The following is a 17,404-nucleotide window of genomic DNA, read 5'->3' as shown; positions in this document are numbered from 1 at the left end:
TTTTAGATGTGCAAGTGCAAGCGGAAACTCGGGGTGACGGCACTCTGCCGACCATTTCGCTAGTTAACACCGGTCTTGTAGTGTGTGTTTCAAGCTCAAGAGCATCTCCAAGCAGAAAATGGTCAACAGCAACATTCAGACGGTTTCGTACTGCTCAAATGCTACATTAAAACGGTATGTTTCTTTTTCACAACTGATAAAACACGAGCGTGACAGCATTCTAACCTGTAATCTTCAGATCCGAAGTCCGACGCCTTATCCATTAGGCCACACAGTCACTGACGACCAAGTGCAACTTGTATATGACTCATCTCGAAACGCTCACACCCCTGATAATTTGTGTTTTCGTTCTACACAGCCGCTGCCCTTGCTCTTTCCCACCCATTCGTTACATTCAACCTCTTACGTGACCGACCAAAGATAGACTGGGAAATAAGACCACACACTTTGTGCATACGGAATCGAAGGCAGGGCGTGCCTCGCCGCATTTGCCACGATGGCCATTTGCTACTTCTACAGAAGCGGCGGCGGCGACGACGACGACGACGACGACGACGACGACGACCGCGAGAGGCTCTGACATATGTGAGAAACACATCTATAAAATGTAATTCAGACTGCCTCGTCCCACCTTATGCTGTACCGCTTTGGCAAAGGCTTTATCTGCGCCATTCGCCTTAATCACATCTGAGAGTAATTCTTAATAAAAGGCATGTCGCTAATTGTTCGTCATCACAGATACTGTTTGCTATACGGCCACGACGCGCAACTAATTTCCAAAACACGACTTCTCCTTTGAGGAATGAACTCACGACCCTTGGTGTACTAGTCCAGTGCTCTACCACTGAGCTAAAGAGGCGCGGCCTAGCGGTACTTTTGCGTACTTCGTCCTTACGGTCGTCTGGATCATCAGACTTCAGCTGACAACACTTCATATTACCGACTAATATTTGCAGCATGGCGACGCATTACTGCTTGGCCACACATCTGACATATAACCGATGTGCTCTCCAAACAACGAAACTTGCATTTCCGAACATGTCTTTCACACATGTCTACCAAATCACCTTCACCTTCAAATACAGTTTCTTTGCGACTGACAGAGACGTAGGCAAAGTTTAAAGTAGCTATTTCCATTACATCACTTTAATCAGAAAAACGGTAATATACATCTGCAGCGGAACAAAATTCCATTACGCCCAGCGTGGGGTTCGAACCCACGAACCTGAGATTAAGAGTCTCATGCTCTACCGACTGAGCTAGCCCGGCTGTTTCGGTGAATACTTGCCGGTAGCACGTCACACAGTACTCGTTTGGGTGGTCCCATACAGAATCTCACCATGCTGCCAAATGTTTTCCTAACGTCACACTCGTCACGTACTTCACTTTTATTTCATAATCATTTCTGAGAGGTAAAAGAATTGCATGACAACCTGCAGAGCTAGTGGCGTCAAAATTAACACTCATACTTGTTGTCACTCAAAAGGCGAACGAGTTACTTTCCGACGTTGTTTTAGATGTGCAAGTGCCAGCGGAAACTCGGGGTGACGGCACTCTGCCGACCATTTCGCTAGTTAACACCGGTCTTGTAGTGTGTGTTTCAAGCTCAAGAGCATCTCCAAGCAGAAAATGGTCAACAGCAACATTCAGACGGTTTCGTACTGCTCAAATGCTACATTAAAACGGTATGTTTATTTTTCAGAACTGATAACACACGGGCGTGACAGCATTCGAACCTGTAATCTTCAGATCCGAAGTCCGACGCCTTATCCATTAGGCCACACAGTCACTGACGACCAAGAGCAACTTGTATATGACTCATCTCGAAACGCTCACACACCTGATAATTTGTGTTTTCGTTCTACACATCCGCTGTCCTTGCTCTTTGCAACCCATTCGTTACATTCAACCTCTTACGTGACCGACCAAAGATAGACTGGGAAACAAGACCACACTCTTTGTGAATACGGAATCGAAGGCAGGGCGTGCCTCGCCGCATTTGCCACGATGGCCATTTGCTACTTCTACAGAAGCGGCGGCGGCGACGACGACGACGACCGCGAGAGGCTCTGACATATGTGAGGAATACATCTATAAAATGTAATTCAGACTGCCTCGTCCCACCTTATGCTGTACCGCTTTGGCAAAGGCTTTATCTGCGCCATTCGCCTTAATCACATCTGAGAGTAATTCTTAATAAAAGGCATGTCGATAATTGTTCGTCATCACAGATACTGTTTGCTATACGGCCACGACGCGCAACTGATTTCCAAAACACGACTTCCTCCTTTGAGGATGGAACTCACGACCCTTGGTTTACTAGTCCAGTGCTCTACCACTGAGCTAAAGAGGCGCGGCCTACCGGTACCTTTGGGTACTTCGTCCTTACGGTCGTCTGGATCATCAGACTTCAGCTGACAACACTTCATATTACCGACTAATATTTGCAGCTATGGCGACCCATTACTGCTTGGCTACACATCTGACACGTAACCGATGTCCTCTCCAAACAACAACACTTGCATTTCAGAACATGTCTTTCACACATGTCTACAAAATCACCTTCACCTTCAAATACAGTTTCTTTGCGACTGACAGAGATGTAGGCAAAGTTTAAAGTTGCTATTTCCATTACATCACGTTAATCAGAAAAACGGTAACATACATCTGCAGCGGAACAGAATTCCGTTCCGCCCAGCGTGGGGCTCGAACTCACGAACCTGAGATTAAGAGTCTCACGCTCTACCGACTGAGCTAGCCCGGCTGCTTCGGTGAATATACGCCGTGTAGCACGTCACACAGTACTCGTTTGGGTTGGGTGGTCCCATACAGAATCTCACCATGCTGCCAAATGTTTTCCTAACGTCACACTCGTCACGTACTTCACTTTTATTTCATAATCATTTCTGAGAGGTAAAGGAATTGCATGACAACCTGCAGAGCTAGTGGCGTCAAAATTAACACTCATACTTGTTGTCACTCAAAAGGCGAACGAGTTACTTTCCGACGTTGTTTTAGATGTGCAAGTGCCAGCGGAAACTCGGGGTGACGGCACTCTGCCGACCATTTCGCTAGTTAACACCGGTCTTGTAGTGTGTGTTTCAAGCTCAAGAGCATCTCCAAGCAGAAAATGGTCAACAGCAACATTCAGACGGTTTCGTACTGCTCAAATGCTACATTAAAACGGTATGTTTCTTTTTCAGAACTGATAAAACACGAGCGTGACAGCATTCGAACCTGTAATCTTCAGATCCGAAGTACGACGCCTTATCCATTAGGCCACAAAGTCACTGACGACCAAGTGCAACTTGTATATGACTCATCTCGAAACGCTCACACCCCTGATAATTTGTGTTTTCGTTCTACACATCCGCTGCCCTTGCTCTTCGCAACCCATTCGTTACATTCAACCTCTTACGTGACCGACCAAAGATAGACTGGGAAACAAGACCACACACATTGTGAATACGGAATCGAAGGCAGGGCGTGCCTCGCCGCATTTGCCACGATGGCCATTTGCTACTTCTACAGAAGCGGCGGCGGCGACGACGACGACGACGACCGCGAGAGGCTCTGACAGATGTGAGAAATACATCTATAAAATGTAATTCAGACTGCCTCGTCCCACCTTATGCTGTACCGCTTTGGCAAAGGCTTTATCTGCGCCATTCGCCTTAATCACATCTGAGAGTAATTCTTAATAAAAGGCATGTCGATAATTGTTCGTCATCACAGATACTGTTTGCTATACGGCCACGACGCACAACTGATTTCCAAAACACGACTTCTCCTTTGAGGATGGAACTCACGACCCTTGGTTTACTAGTCCAGTGCTCTACCACTGAGCTAATGAGGCGCGGCCTAGCGGTAGTTTTGCGTACTTCGTCCTTACGGTCGTCTGGATCATCAGACTTCAGCTGACAACACTTCATATTACCGACTAATAGTTGCAGCTATGGCGACCCATTACTGCTTGGCCACACATCTGACATATAACCGATGTGCTCTCCAAACAACGAAACTTGCATTTCAGAACATGTCTTTCACACATGTCTACCAAATCACCTTCACCTTCAAATACAGTTTCTTTGCGACTGACAGAGACGTAGGCAAAGTTTAAAGTTGCTATTTCCATTACATCACGTTAATCAGAAAAACGGTAATATACATCTGCAGCGGAACAAAATTCCACTACGCCCAGCGTGGGGCTCGAACCCACGAACCTGAAATTAAGAGTCTCATGCTCTACCGACTGAGCTAGCCCGGCTGCTTCGGTGAATACTTGCCGGTAGCACGTCACACAGTACTCGTTTGGGTGGTCCCATACAGAATCTCACCATGCTGCCAAATGTTTTCCTAACGTCACACTCGTCACGTACTTCACTTTTATTTCATAATCATTTCTGAGAGGTAAAGGAATTGCATGACAACCTGCAGAGCTAGTGGCGTCAAAATTAACACTCATACTTGTTGTCACTCAAAAGGCGGACGACTTACTTTCCGACGTTGTTTTAGATGTGCAAGTGCCAGCGGAAACTCGGGGTGACGGCACTCTGCCGACCATTTCGCTAGTTAACACCGGTCTTGTAGTGTGTGTTTCAAGCTCAAGAGCATCTCTAAGCAGAAAATGGTCAACAGCAACATTCAGACGGTTTCGTACTGCTCAAATGCTACATTAAAACGGTATGTTTCTTTTTCAGAACTGATAAAACACGAGCGTGACAGCATTCGAACCTGTAATCTTCAGATCCGAAGTCCGACGCCTTATCCATTAGGCCACACAGTCACTGACGACCAAGAGCAACTTTTATATGACTCATCTCGAAACGCTCACACCCCTGATAATTTGTGTTTTCGTTCTACACATCCGCTGCCCTTGCTCTTTGCAACCCATTCGTTACATTCAACCTCTTACGTGACCGACCAAAGATAGACTGGGAAACAAGACCACACACTTTGTGAATACGGAATCGAAGGCAGGGCGTGCCTCGCCGCATTTGCCACGATGGCCATTTGCTACTTCTACAGAAGCGGCGGCGGCGACGACGACGACGACCGCGAGAGGCTCTGACATATGTGAGAAATACATCTATAAAATGTAATTCAGACTGCCTCGTCCCACCTTATGCTGTACCGCTTTGGCAAAGGCTTTATCTGCGCCATTCGCCTTAATCACATCTGAGAGTAATTCTTAATAAAAGGCATGTCGCTAATTGTTCGTCATCACAGATACTGTTTGCTATACGGCCACGACGCGCAACTGATTTCCAAAACACGACTTCCTCCTTTGAGGATGGAACTCACGACCCTTGGTTTACTAGTCCAGTGCTCTACCACTGAGCTAAAGAGGCGCGGCCTACCGGTACCTTTGGGTACTTCGTCCTTACGGTCGTCTGGATCATCAGACTTCAGCTGACAACACTTCATATTACCGACTAATATTTGCAGCTATGGCGACCCATTACTGCTTGGCTACACATCTGACACGTAACCGATGTCCTCTCCAAACAACAACACTTGCATTTCAGAACATGTCTTTCACACATGTCTACAAAATCACCTTCACCTTCAAATACAGTTTCTTTGCGACTGACAGAGATGTAGGCAAAGTTTAAAGTTGCTATTTCCATTACATCACGTTAATCAGAAAAACGGTAACATACATCTGCAGCGGAACAGAATTCCGTTCCGCCCAGCGTGGGGCTCGAACTCACGAACCTGAGATTAAGAGTCTCATGCTCTACCGACTGAGCTAGCCCGGCTGCTTCGGTGAATATACGCCGTGTAGCACGTCACACAGTACTCGTTTGGGTTGGGTGGTCCCATACAGAATCTCACCATGCTGCCAAATGTTTTCCTAACGTCACACTCGTCACGTACTTCACTTTTATTTCATAATCATTTCTGAGAGGTAAAGGAATTGCATGACAACCTGCAGAGCTAGTGGCGTCAAAATTAACACTCATACTTGTTGTCACTCAAAAGGCGAACGAGTTACTTTCCGACGTTGTTTTAGATGTGCAAGTGCCAGCGGAAACTCGGGGTGACGGCACTCTGCCGACCATTTCGCTAGTTAACACCGGTCTTGTAGTGTGTGTTTCAAGCTCAAGAGCATCTCCAAGCAGCAAATGGTCAACAGCAACATTCAGACGGTTTCGTACTGCTCAAATGCTACATTAAAACGGTATGTTTCTTTTTCAGAACTGATAAAACACGAGCGTGACAGCATTCGAACCTGTAATCTTCAGATCCGAAGTACGACGCCTTATCCATTAGGCCACACAGTCACTGACGACCAAGTGCAACTTGTATATGACTCATCTCGAAACGCTCACACCCCTGATAATTTGTGTTTTGGTTCTACACATCCGCTGCCCTTGCTCTTTCCCACCCATTCGTTACATTCAACCTCTTACGTGACCGACCGAAGATAGACTGGGAAACAAGACCACACACATTGTGCATACGGAATCGAAGGGAGGGCGTTCCTCGCCGCATTTGCCACGATGGCCATTTGCTACTTCTACAGAAGCGGCGGCGGCGACGACGACGACGACGACCGCGAGAGGCTCTGACATATGTGAGAAATACATCTATAAAATGTAATTCAGACAGCCTCGTCCCACCTTATGCCGTACCGCTTTGGCAAAGGCTTTATCTGCGCCATTCGCCTTAATCACATCTGAGAGTAATTCTTAATAAAAGGCATGTCGCTAATTGTTCGTCATCACAGATACTGTTTGCTATACGGCCACAACGCACAACTGATTTCCAAAACACGACTTCTCCTTTGAGGATGGAACTCAGGACCCTTGGTTTACTAGTCCAGTGCTCTACCACTGAGCTAAAGAGGCGCGGCCTAGCAGTACTTTTGCGTACTTCGTCCTTACGGTCGTCTGGATCATCAGACTTCAGCTGACAACACTTCATATTACCGACTAATATTTGCAGCTATGGCGACCCATTACTGCTTGGCCACACATCTGATATATAACCGATGTGCTCTCCAAACAACAACACTTGCATTTCAGAACACGTCTTTCACACATGTCTACAAAATCACCTTCACCTTCAAATACAGTTTCTTTGCGACTGACAGAGACGTAGGCAAAGTTTAAAGTTGCTATTTCCATTACATCACGTTAATCAGAAAAACGGTAATATACATCTGCAGCGGAACAAAATTCCATTACCCCCAGCGTGGGGCTCGAACCCACGAACCTGAAATTAAGAGTCTCATGCTCTACCGACTGAGCTAGTCCGGCTGCTTCGGTGAATACTTGCCGGTAGCACGTCACACAGTACTCGTTTGGGTGGTCCCATACAGAATCTCACCATGCTGCCAAATGTTTTCCTAACGTCACACTCGTCACGTACTTCACTTTTATTTCATAATCATTTCTGAGAGGTAAAGGAATTGCATGACAACCGGCAGAGCTAGTGGCGTCAAAATTAACACTCATACTTGTTGTCACTCAAAAGGCGAACGAGTTACTTTCCGACGTTGTTTTAGATGTGCAAGTGCCAGCGGAAACTCGGGGTGACGGCACTCTGCCGACCATTTCGCTAGTTAACACCGGTCTTGTAGTGTGTGTTTCAAGCTCAAGAGCATCTCCAAGCAGAAAATGGTCAACAGCAACATTCAGACGGTTTCGTACTGCTCAAATGCTACATTAAAACGGTATGTTTCTTTTTCAGAACTGATAAAACACGAGCGTGACAGCATTCGAACCTGTAATCTTCAGATCCGAAGTCCGACGCCTTATCCATTAGGCCACACAGTCACTGACGACCAAGAGCAACTTGTATATGACTCATCTCGAAACGCTCACACCCCTGATAATTTGTGTTTTCGTTCTACACAGCCGCTGCCCTTGCTCTTTGCAACCCATTCGTTACATTCAACCTCTTACGTGACCGACCAAAGATAGACTGGGAAACAAGACCACACACTTTGTGAATACGGAATCGAAGGCAGGGCGTGCCTCGCCGCATTTGCCACGATGGCCATTTGCTACTTCTACAGAAGCGGCGGCGGCGACGACGACGACGACCGCGAGAGGCTCTGACATATGTGAGAAATACATCTATAAAATGTAATTCAGACTGCCTCGTCCCACCTTATGCTGTACCGCTTTGGCAAAGGCTTTATCTGCGCCATTCGCCTTAATCACATCTGAGAGTAATTCTTAATAAAAGGCATGTCGCTAATTGTTCGTCATCACAGATACTGTTTGCTATACGGCCACGACGCGCAACTGATTTCCAAAACACGACTTCCTCCTTTGAGGATGGAACTCACGACCCGTGGTTTACTAGTCCAGTGCTCTACCACTGAGCTAAAGAGGCGCGGCCTAGCGGTACCTTTGGGTACTTCGTCCTTACGGTCGTCTGGATCATCAGACTTCAGCTGACAACACTTCATATTACCGTCTAATATTTGCAGCTATGGCGACCCATTACTGCTTGGCTACACATCTGACACGTAACCGACGTCCTCTCCAAACAACAACACTTGCATTTCAGAACATGTCTTTCACACATGTCTACAAAATCACCTTCACCTTCAAATACAGTTTCTTTGCGACTGACAGAGATGTAGGCAAAGTTTAAAGTTGTTATTTCCATTACATCACGTTAATCAGAAAAACGGTAATATACATCTGCAGCGGAACAAAATTCCGTTCCGCCCAGCGTGGGGCTCGAACCCACGAACCTGAGATTAAGAGTCTCATGCTCTACCGACTGCGCTAGCCTGGCTGCTTCGGTGAATATACGCCGTGTAGCACGTCACACAGTACTCGTTTGGGTTGGGTGGTCCCATACAGAATCTCACCATGCTGCCAAATGTTTCCCTAACGTCACACTCGTCACGTACTTCACTTTTATTTCATAATCATTTCTGAGAGGTAAAGGAATGGCATGACAACCTGCAAAGCTAGTGGCGTCAAAATTAACACTCATACTTGATGTGACTCAAAAGGCGAACGAGTTACTTTCCGACGTTGTTTTAGATGTGCAAGTGCCAGCGGAAACTCGGGGTGACGGCACTCTGCCGACCATTTCGCTAGTTAACACCGGTCTTGTAGTGTGTGTTTCAAGCTCAAGAGCATCTCCAAGCAGAAAATGGTCAACAGCAACATTCAGACGGTTTCGTACTGCTCAAATGCTACATTAAAACGGTATGTTTCTTTTTCAGAACTGATAAAACACGAGCGTGACAGCATTCGAACCTGTAATCTTCAGATCCGAAGTCCGACGCCTTATCCATTAGGCCACACAGTCACTGACGACCAAGTGTAACTTGTATATGACTCATCTCGAAACGCTCACACCCCTGATAATTTGTGTTTTCTTTCTACACAGCCGCTGCCCTTGCTCTTTCCCACCCATTCGTTACATTCAACCTCTTACGTGACCGACCAAAGATAGACTGGGAAACAAGACCACACACTTTGTGCATACGGAATCGAAGGCAGGGCGTGCCTCGCCGCATTTGCCACGATGGCCATTTGCTACTTCTACAGAGGCGGCGGCGGCGACGACGACGACGACCGCGAGAGGCTCTGACATATGTGAGAAATACATCTATGAAATGTAATTCAGACTGCCTCGTCCCAACTTATGCTGTACCGCTTTGGCAAAGGCTTTATCTGCGCCATTCGCCTTAATCACATCTGAGAGTAATTCTTAATAAAAGGCATGTCGCTAATTGTTCGTCATCACAGATACTGTTTGCTATACGGCCACGACGCGCAACTGATTTCCAAAACACGACTTCCTCCTTTGAGGATGGAACTCACGACCCATGGTTTACTAGTCCAGTGCTCTACCACTGAGCTAAAGAGGCGCGGCCTAGCGGTACCTTTGGGTACTTCGTCCTTACGGTCGTCTGGATCATCAGACTTCAGCTGACAACACTTCATATTACCGACTAATATTTGCAGCTATGGCGACCCATTACTGCTTGGCTACACATCTGACACGTAACCGACGTCCTCTCCAAACAACAACACTTGCATTTCAGAACATGTCTTTCACACATGTCTACAAAATCACCTTCACCTTCAAATACAGTTTCTTTGCGACTGACAGAGATGTAGGCAAAGTTTAAAGTTGTTATTTCCATTACATCACGTTAATCAGAAAAACGGTAATATACATCTGTAGCGGAACAAAATTCCGTTCCGCCCAGCGTGGGGCTCGAACCCACGAACCTGAGATTAAGAGTCTCATGCTCTACCGACTGCGCTAGCCTGGCTGCTTCGGTGAATATACGCCGTGTAGCACGTCACACAGTACTCGTTTGGGTTGGGTGGTCCCATACAGAATCTCACCATGCTGCCAAATGTTTCCCTAACGTCACACTCGTCACGTACTTCACTTTTATTTCATAATCATTTCTGAGAGGTAAAGGAATGGCATGACAACCTGCAAAGCTAGTGGCGTCAAAATTAACACTCATACTTGATGTGACTCAAAAGGCGAACGAGTTACTTTCCGACGTTGTTTTAGATGTGCAAGTGCCAGCGGAAACTCGGGGTGACGGCACTCTGCCGACCATTTCGCTAGTTAACACCGGTCTTGTAGTGTGTGTTTCAAGCTCAAGAGCATCTCCAAGCAGAAAATGGTCAACAGCAACATTCAGACGGTTTCGTACTGCTCAAATGCTACATTAAAACGGTATGTTTCTTTTTCAGAACTGATAAAACACGAGCGTGACAGCATTCGAACCTGTAATCTTCAGATCCGAAGTCCGACGCCTTATCCATTAGGCCACACAGTCACTGACGACCAAGTGTAACTTGTATATGACTCATCTCGAAACGCTCACACCCCTGATAATTTGTGTTTTCTTTCTACACAGCCGCTGCCCTTGCTCTTTCCCACCCATTCGTTACATTCAACCTCTTACGTGACCGACCAAAGATAGACTGGGAAACAAGACCACACACTTTGTGCATACGGAATCGAAGGCAGGGCGTGCCTCGCCGCATTTGCCACGATGGCCATTTGCTACTTCTACAGAGGCGGCGGCGGCGACGACGACGACGACCGCGAGAGGCTCTGACATATGTGAGAAATACATCTATAAAATGTAATTCAGACTGCCTCGTCCCAACTTATGCTGTACCGCTTTGGCAAAGGCTTTATCTGCGCCATTCGCCTTAATCACATCTGAGAGTAATTCTTAATAAAAGGCATGTCGCTAATTGTTCGTCATCACAGATACTGTTTGCTATACGGCCACGACGCGCAACTGATTTCCAAAACACGACTTCCTCCTTTGAGGATGGAACTCACGACGCTTGGTTTACTAGTCCAGTGCTCTACCACTGAGCTAAAGAGGCGCGGCCTAGCAGTACTTTTGCGAACTTCGTCCTTACGGTCGTCTGGATCATCAGACTTCAGCTGACAACACTTCATATTACCGACTAATATTTGCACCTATGGCGACCCATTACTGCTTGGCCACACATCTGACATATAACCGATGTGCTCTCCAAAAACGAAACTTGCATTTCAGAACATGTCTTTCACACATGTCTACAAAATCACCTTCACCTTCAAATACAGTTTCTTTGCGACTGACAGAGACGTAGGCAAAGTTTAAAGTTGCTATTTCCATTACATCACGTTAATCAGAAAAACGGTAATATACATCTGCAGCGGAACAAAATTCCGTTCCGCCTAGCGTGGGGCTCGAACCCACGAACATGAGATTAAGAGTCTCATGCTCTACCGACTGAGCTAGCCGGGCTGCTTCAGTGAATACCTGCAGGGCAGCACGTCACACAGTACTCGTTTGGGTTGGGTGGTCCCATACAGAATCTCACCATGCTGCCAAATGTTTTCCTAACGTCACACTCGTCACGTACTTCACTTTTATTTCATAATCATTTCTGAGAGGTAAAGGAATTGCATGACAACCTGCAGAGCTAGTGGCATCAAAATTAACACTCATACTTGATGTGACTCAAAAGGCGAACGAGTTACTTTCCGACGTTGTTTCAGATGTGCAAGTGCCAGCGGAAACTCGGGGTGACGGCACTCTGCCGACCATTTCGCTAGATAACACCGGTCTTGTAGTGTGTGTTTCAAGCTCAAGAGCATCTCCAAGCAGAAAATGGCCAACAGCAACATTCAGACGGTTTCGTACTGCTCAAATGCTACATTAAAACGGTATGTTTCTTTTTCAGAACTGATAAAACACGAGCGTGACAGCATTCGAACCTGTAATCTTCAGATCCGAAGTCCGACGCCTTATGCATTAGGCCACACAGTCACTGACGACCAAGTGCAACTTGTATATGACTCATCTCGAAACGCTGACACCCGTGATAATTTGTGTTATCTTTCTACACAGCCGCTGCCCTTGCTCATTCCCACCCATTCGTTACATTCAACCTCTTACGTGACCGACCAAAGATAGACTGGGAAACAAGACCATACACTTTGTGCATACGGAATCGAAGGCAGGGCGTGCCTCGCCGCATTTGCCACGATGGCCATTTGCTACTTCTACAGAAGCGGCGGCGGCGACGACGACGACGACGACGACGACGACGACGACGACCGCGAGAGGCTCTGACATATGTGAGAAATACATCTATAAAATGTAATTCAGACTGCCTCGTCCCACCTTATGCTGTACCGCTTTGGCAAAGGCTTTATCTGCGCCATTCGCCTTAATCACATCTGAGAGTAATTCTTAATAAAAGGCATGTCGCTAATTGTTCGTCATCACAGATACTGTTTGCTATACGGCCACGACGCGCAACTGATTTCCAAAACACGACTTCCTCCTTTGAGGATGGAACTCACGACGCTTGGTTTACTAGTCCAGTGCTCTACCACTGAGCTAAAGAGGCGCGGCCTAGCAGTACTTTTGCGAACTTCGTCCTTACGGTCGTCTGGATCATAAGACTTCAGCTGACAACACTTCATATTACCGACTAATATTTGCACCTATGGCGACCCATTACTGCTTGGCCACACATCTGACATATAACCGATGTGCTCTCCAAAAACGAAACTTGCATTTCAGAACATGTCTTTCACACATGTCTACAAAATCACCTTCACCTTCAAATACAGTTTCTTTGCGACTGACAGAGACGTAGGCAAAGTTTAAAGTTGCTATTTCCATTACATCACGTTAATCAGAAAAACGGTAATATACATCTGCAGCGGAACAAAATTCCGTTCCGCCTAGCGTGGGGCTCGAACCCACGAACATGAGATTAAGAGTCTCATGCTCTACCGACTGAGCTAGCCGGGCTGCTTCAGTGAATACCTGCAGGGCAGCACGTCACACAGTACTCGTTTGGGTTGGGTGGTCCCATACAGAATCTCACCATGCTGCCAAATGTTTTCCTAACGTCACACTCGTCACGTACTTCACTTTTATTTCATAATCATTTCTGAGAGGTAAAGGAATTGCATGACAACCTGCAGAGCTAGTGGCATCAAAATTAACACTCATACTTGATGTGACTCAAAAGGCGAACGAGTTACTTTCCGACGTTGTTTTAGATGTGCAAGTGCCAGCGGAAACTCGGGGTGACGGCACTCTGCCGACCATTTCGCTAGATAACACCGGTCTTGTAGTGTGTGTTTCAAGCTCAAGAGCATCTCCAAGCAGAAAATGGCCAACAGCAACATTCAGACGGTTTCGTACTGCTCAAATGCTACATTAAAACGGTATGTTTCTTTTTCAGAACTGATAAAACACGAGCGTGACAGCATTCGAACCTGTAATCTTCAGATCCGAAGTCCGACGCCTTATGCATTAGGCCACACAGTCACTGACGACCAAGTGCAACTTGTATATGACTCATCTCGAAACGCTGACACCCGTGATAATTTGTGTTATCGTTCTACACAGCCGCTGCCCTTGCTCATTCCCACCCATTCGTTACATTCAACCTCTTACGTGACCGACCAAAGATAGACTGGGAAACAAGACCATACACTTTGTGCATACGGAATCGAAGGCAGGGCGTGCCTCGCCGCATTTGCCACGATGGCCATTTGCTACTTCTACAGAAGCGGCGGCGGCGACGACGACGACGACGACCGCGAGAGGCTCTGACATATGTGAGAAATACATCTATAAAATGTAATTCAGACTGCCTCGTCCCACCTTATGCTGTACCGCTTTGGCAAAGGCTTTATGTGCGCCATTCGCCTTAATCACATCTGAGATTAATTCTTAATAAAAGGCATGTCGCTAATTGTTCGTCATCACAGATACTGTTTGCTATACGGCCACGACGCGCAACTGATTTCCAAAACACGACTTCCTCCTTTGAGGATGGAACTCACGACCCTTGGTTTACTAGTCCAGTGCTCTACCACTGAGCTAAAGAGGCGCGGCCTAGCAGTAGTTTTGCGAACTTCGTCCTTACGGTCGTCTGGATCATCAGACTTCAGCTGACAACACTTCATATTACCGACTAATATTTGCAGCTATGGCGACCCATTACTGCTTGGCCACACATCTGACATATAACCGATGTGCTCTCCAAACAACGAAACTTGCATTTCAGAACATGTCTTTCACACATGTCTACAAATTCACCTTCACCTTCAAATACAGTTTCCTTGCGACTGACAGAGACGTACGCAAAGTTTAAAGTTGCTATTTCCATTACATCACGTTAATCAGAAAAACGGTAATTTACATCTGCAGCGGAACAAAATTCCGTTCCGCCCAGCGTGGGGCTCGAACCCACGACCCTGAGATTAAGAGTCTCATGCTCTACCGACTGAGCTAGCCGGGCTGCTTCGGTGAATACTTGCCGGCCAGCACGTCACACAGTACTCGTTTGGGTTGGGTGGTCCCATACAGAATCTCTCCATGCTGCCTAATGTTTTCCTAACGTCACACTCGTCACGTACTTCACTTTTATTTCATAATCATTTCTGAGAGGTAAAGGAATTGCATGACAACCTGCAGAGCTAGTGGCGTCAAAATTAACACTCATACTTGATGTGACTCAAAAGGCGAACGAATTACGTTCCGACGTTGTTTTAGATGTGCAAGTGCCAGTGGAAACTCGCGGTGACGGCACTCTGCCGACCATTTCGCTAGTTAACACCGGTCTTGTAGTGTGTGTTTCAAGCTCAAGAGCATCTCCAAGCAGAAAATGGTCAACAGCAACATTCAGACGGTTTCGTACTGCTCAAATGCTACATTAAAACGGTATGTTTCTTTTTCAGAACTGATAAAACGCGAGCGTGACAGCATTCGAACATGTAATCTTCAGATCCGAAGTCCGACGCCTTATCCAGTAGGCCACACAGTCACTGATGAACAAGTGCAACTTGTATATGACTCATCTCGAAACGCTCACACCCGTGATAATTTGTGTTTTCGTTCTACACAGCCGCTGCCCTTGCTCTTTCCCACCTATTCGTTACTTTCAACCTCTTACGTGACCGACCAAATATAGACTGGGAAACAAGACCACACACTTTGTGCATACGGAATCGAAGGCAGGGCGTGCCTCGCCGCATTTGCCACGATGGCCATTTGCTACTTCTGCAGAAGCGGCGGCGACGACGACGACGACGACGACGACGACGACGACCGCGAGAGGGTCTGACATATGTGAGAAATACATCTATAAAATGTAATTCAGACTGCCTCGTCCCACCTTATGCTGTACCGCTTTGGCAAAGGCTTTATCTGCGCCATTCGCCTTAATCACATCTGAGAGTAATTCTTAATAAAAGGCATGTCGCTAATTGTTCGTCATCACAGATACTGCTTGCTATACGGCCACGACGCGCAACTGATTTCCAAAATTCGACTTCTTCCTTTGAGGATGGAACTCACGAGCCTTGGTTTACTAGTCCAGTGCTCTACCACTGAGCTAAAGAGGCGCGGCCCAGCGGTACTTCTGCGTACTTCGTCCTTACGGTCGTCTGGATCATCAGACTTCAGCTGACAACACTTCATATTACCGACTAATATTTGCAGCTATGGCGACCCATTACTGCTTGGCTACACATCTGACACGTAACCGATGTCCTCTCCAAACAACAACACTTGCATTTCAGAACATGTCTTTCACACATGTCTACAAAATCACCTTCACCTTCAAATACAGTTTCCTTGCGACTGACAGAGACGTAGGCAAAGTTTAAAGTTGCTATTTCCATTACATCACTTTAATCAGAAACACGGTAATTTACATCTGCAGCGGAACAAAATTCCGTTCCGCCCAGCGTGGGGCTCGAACCCACGACCCTGAGATTAAGAGTCTCATGCTCTACGGACTGAGCTAGCCGGGCTGCTTCGGTGAATACTTGCCGGGCAGCACGTCACACAGTACTCGTTTGGGTTGGGTGGTCCCATACAGAATCTCTCCATGCTTCCTAATGTTTTCCTAACGTCACACTCGTCACGTACTTCACTTTTATTTCATAATCATTTCTGAGAGGTAAAGGAATTGCATGACAACCTGCAGAGCTAGTGGCGTCAAAATTAACACTCATACTTGATGTGACTCAAAAGGCGAACGAGTTACTTTCCGACGTTGTTTTAGATGTGCAAGTGCCAGTGGAAACTCGCGGAGACGGCACTCTCTCGACCATTTCGCTAGTTAACACCGGTCTTGTAGTGTGTGTTTCAAGCTCAAGAGCATCTCCAAGCAGAAAATGGTCAACAGCAACATTCAGACGGTTTCGTACTGCTCAAATGCTACATTAAAACGGTATGTTTCTTTTTCAGAACTGATAAAACGCGAGCGTGACAGCATTCGAACATGTAATCTTCAGATCCGAAGTCCGACGCCTTATCCATTAGGCCACACAGGCACTGACGACCAAGCGCAACTTGTACATGACTCATCTCGAAACGCTCACACCCCTGATAATTTGTGTTTCGTTCTACACAGCCGCTGCCCTTGCTCTTTCCCACCCATTCATTACATTCAACCTCTTACGTGACCGACCAAATATAGACTGGGAAACAAGACCACACACTTTGTGCATACGGAATGGAAGGCAGGGCGTGCCTCGCCGCATTTGCCACGATGGCCATTTGCTACTTCTACAGAAGCGGCGGCGGCGACGACGACGACGACCGCGAGAGGCTCTGACATATGTGAGAAATACATCTATAAAATGTAATTCAGACTGCCTCGTCCCACCTTATGCTGTACCGCTTTGGCAAAGGCTTTATGTGCGCCATTCGCCTTAATCACATCTGAGATTAATTCTTAATAATAGGCATGTTGCTAATTGTTCGTCATCACAGATACTGTTTGCTATACGGCCATGACGCGCAACTGATTTCCAAAACACGACTTCCTCCTTTGAGGATGGAACTCACGACCCTTGGTTTACTAGTCCAGTGCTCTACCACTGAGCTAAAGAGGCGCGGCCTAGCAGT

General features: G+C 46.7%; 10 non-coding genes across 10 annotated transcripts; all 10 read right to left on the bottom strand.

Moving 5' to 3' along the window:
* Nucleotides 1-1,196: 1,196 nt before the first annotated feature.
* Nucleotides 1,197-1,269, bottom strand: Trnak-cuu (transfer RNA lysine (anticodon CUU)). Its single transcript has one exon. It is a non-coding gene; the product is annotated as a tRNA-Lys (tRNA).
* Nucleotides 1,270-2,691: 1,422 nt separating this feature from the next.
* Trnak-cuu (transfer RNA lysine (anticodon CUU)) lies at nucleotides 2,692-2,764 on the bottom strand. Its single transcript has one exon. It is a non-coding gene; the product is annotated as a tRNA-Lys (tRNA).
* Nucleotides 2,765-4,194: 1,430 nt separating this feature from the next.
* Nucleotides 4,195-4,267, bottom strand: Trnak-cuu (transfer RNA lysine (anticodon CUU)). The gene has a single exon. It is a non-coding gene; the product is annotated as a tRNA-Lys (tRNA).
* A 1,422-nt stretch (nucleotides 4,268-5,689) lies between these two features.
* On the bottom strand, nucleotides 5,690-5,762 carry Trnak-cuu (transfer RNA lysine (anticodon CUU)). The gene has a single exon. It is a non-coding gene; the product is annotated as a tRNA-Lys (tRNA).
* A 2,925-nt stretch (nucleotides 5,763-8,687) lies between these two features.
* On the bottom strand, nucleotides 8,688-8,760 carry Trnak-cuu (transfer RNA lysine (anticodon CUU)). The gene has a single exon. It is a non-coding gene; the product is annotated as a tRNA-Lys (tRNA).
* Nucleotides 8,761-10,188: 1,428 nt separating this feature from the next.
* On the bottom strand, nucleotides 10,189-10,261 carry Trnak-cuu (transfer RNA lysine (anticodon CUU)). Its single transcript has one exon. It is a non-coding gene; the product is annotated as a tRNA-Lys (tRNA).
* A 1,427-nt stretch (nucleotides 10,262-11,688) lies between these two features.
* Nucleotides 11,689-11,761, bottom strand: Trnak-cuu (transfer RNA lysine (anticodon CUU)). The gene has a single exon. It is a non-coding gene; the product is annotated as a tRNA-Lys (tRNA).
* Nucleotides 11,762-13,209: 1,448 nt separating this feature from the next.
* Nucleotides 13,210-13,282, bottom strand: Trnak-cuu (transfer RNA lysine (anticodon CUU)). The gene has a single exon. It is a non-coding gene; the product is annotated as a tRNA-Lys (tRNA).
* A 1,431-nt stretch (nucleotides 13,283-14,713) lies between these two features.
* Nucleotides 14,714-14,786, bottom strand: Trnak-cuu (transfer RNA lysine (anticodon CUU)). Its single transcript has one exon. It is a non-coding gene; the product is annotated as a tRNA-Lys (tRNA).
* A 1,443-nt stretch (nucleotides 14,787-16,229) lies between these two features.
* Trnak-cuu (transfer RNA lysine (anticodon CUU)) lies at nucleotides 16,230-16,302 on the bottom strand. Its single transcript has one exon. It is a non-coding gene; the product is annotated as a tRNA-Lys (tRNA).
* Nucleotides 16,303-17,404: the final 1,102 nt, after the last annotated feature.

Source organism: Schistocerca gregaria, chromosome 8, assembly GCF_023897955.1.
Source record: "Schistocerca gregaria isolate iqSchGreg1 chromosome 8, iqSchGreg1.2, whole genome shotgun sequence".
NCBI classification, from domain to species: Eukaryota; Metazoa; Arthropoda; class Insecta; order Orthoptera; family Acrididae; genus Schistocerca; species Schistocerca gregaria.
Note: the sequence above shows the minus strand (reverse complement) of the source record. Positions and strands in the feature narration are given on the sequence as shown.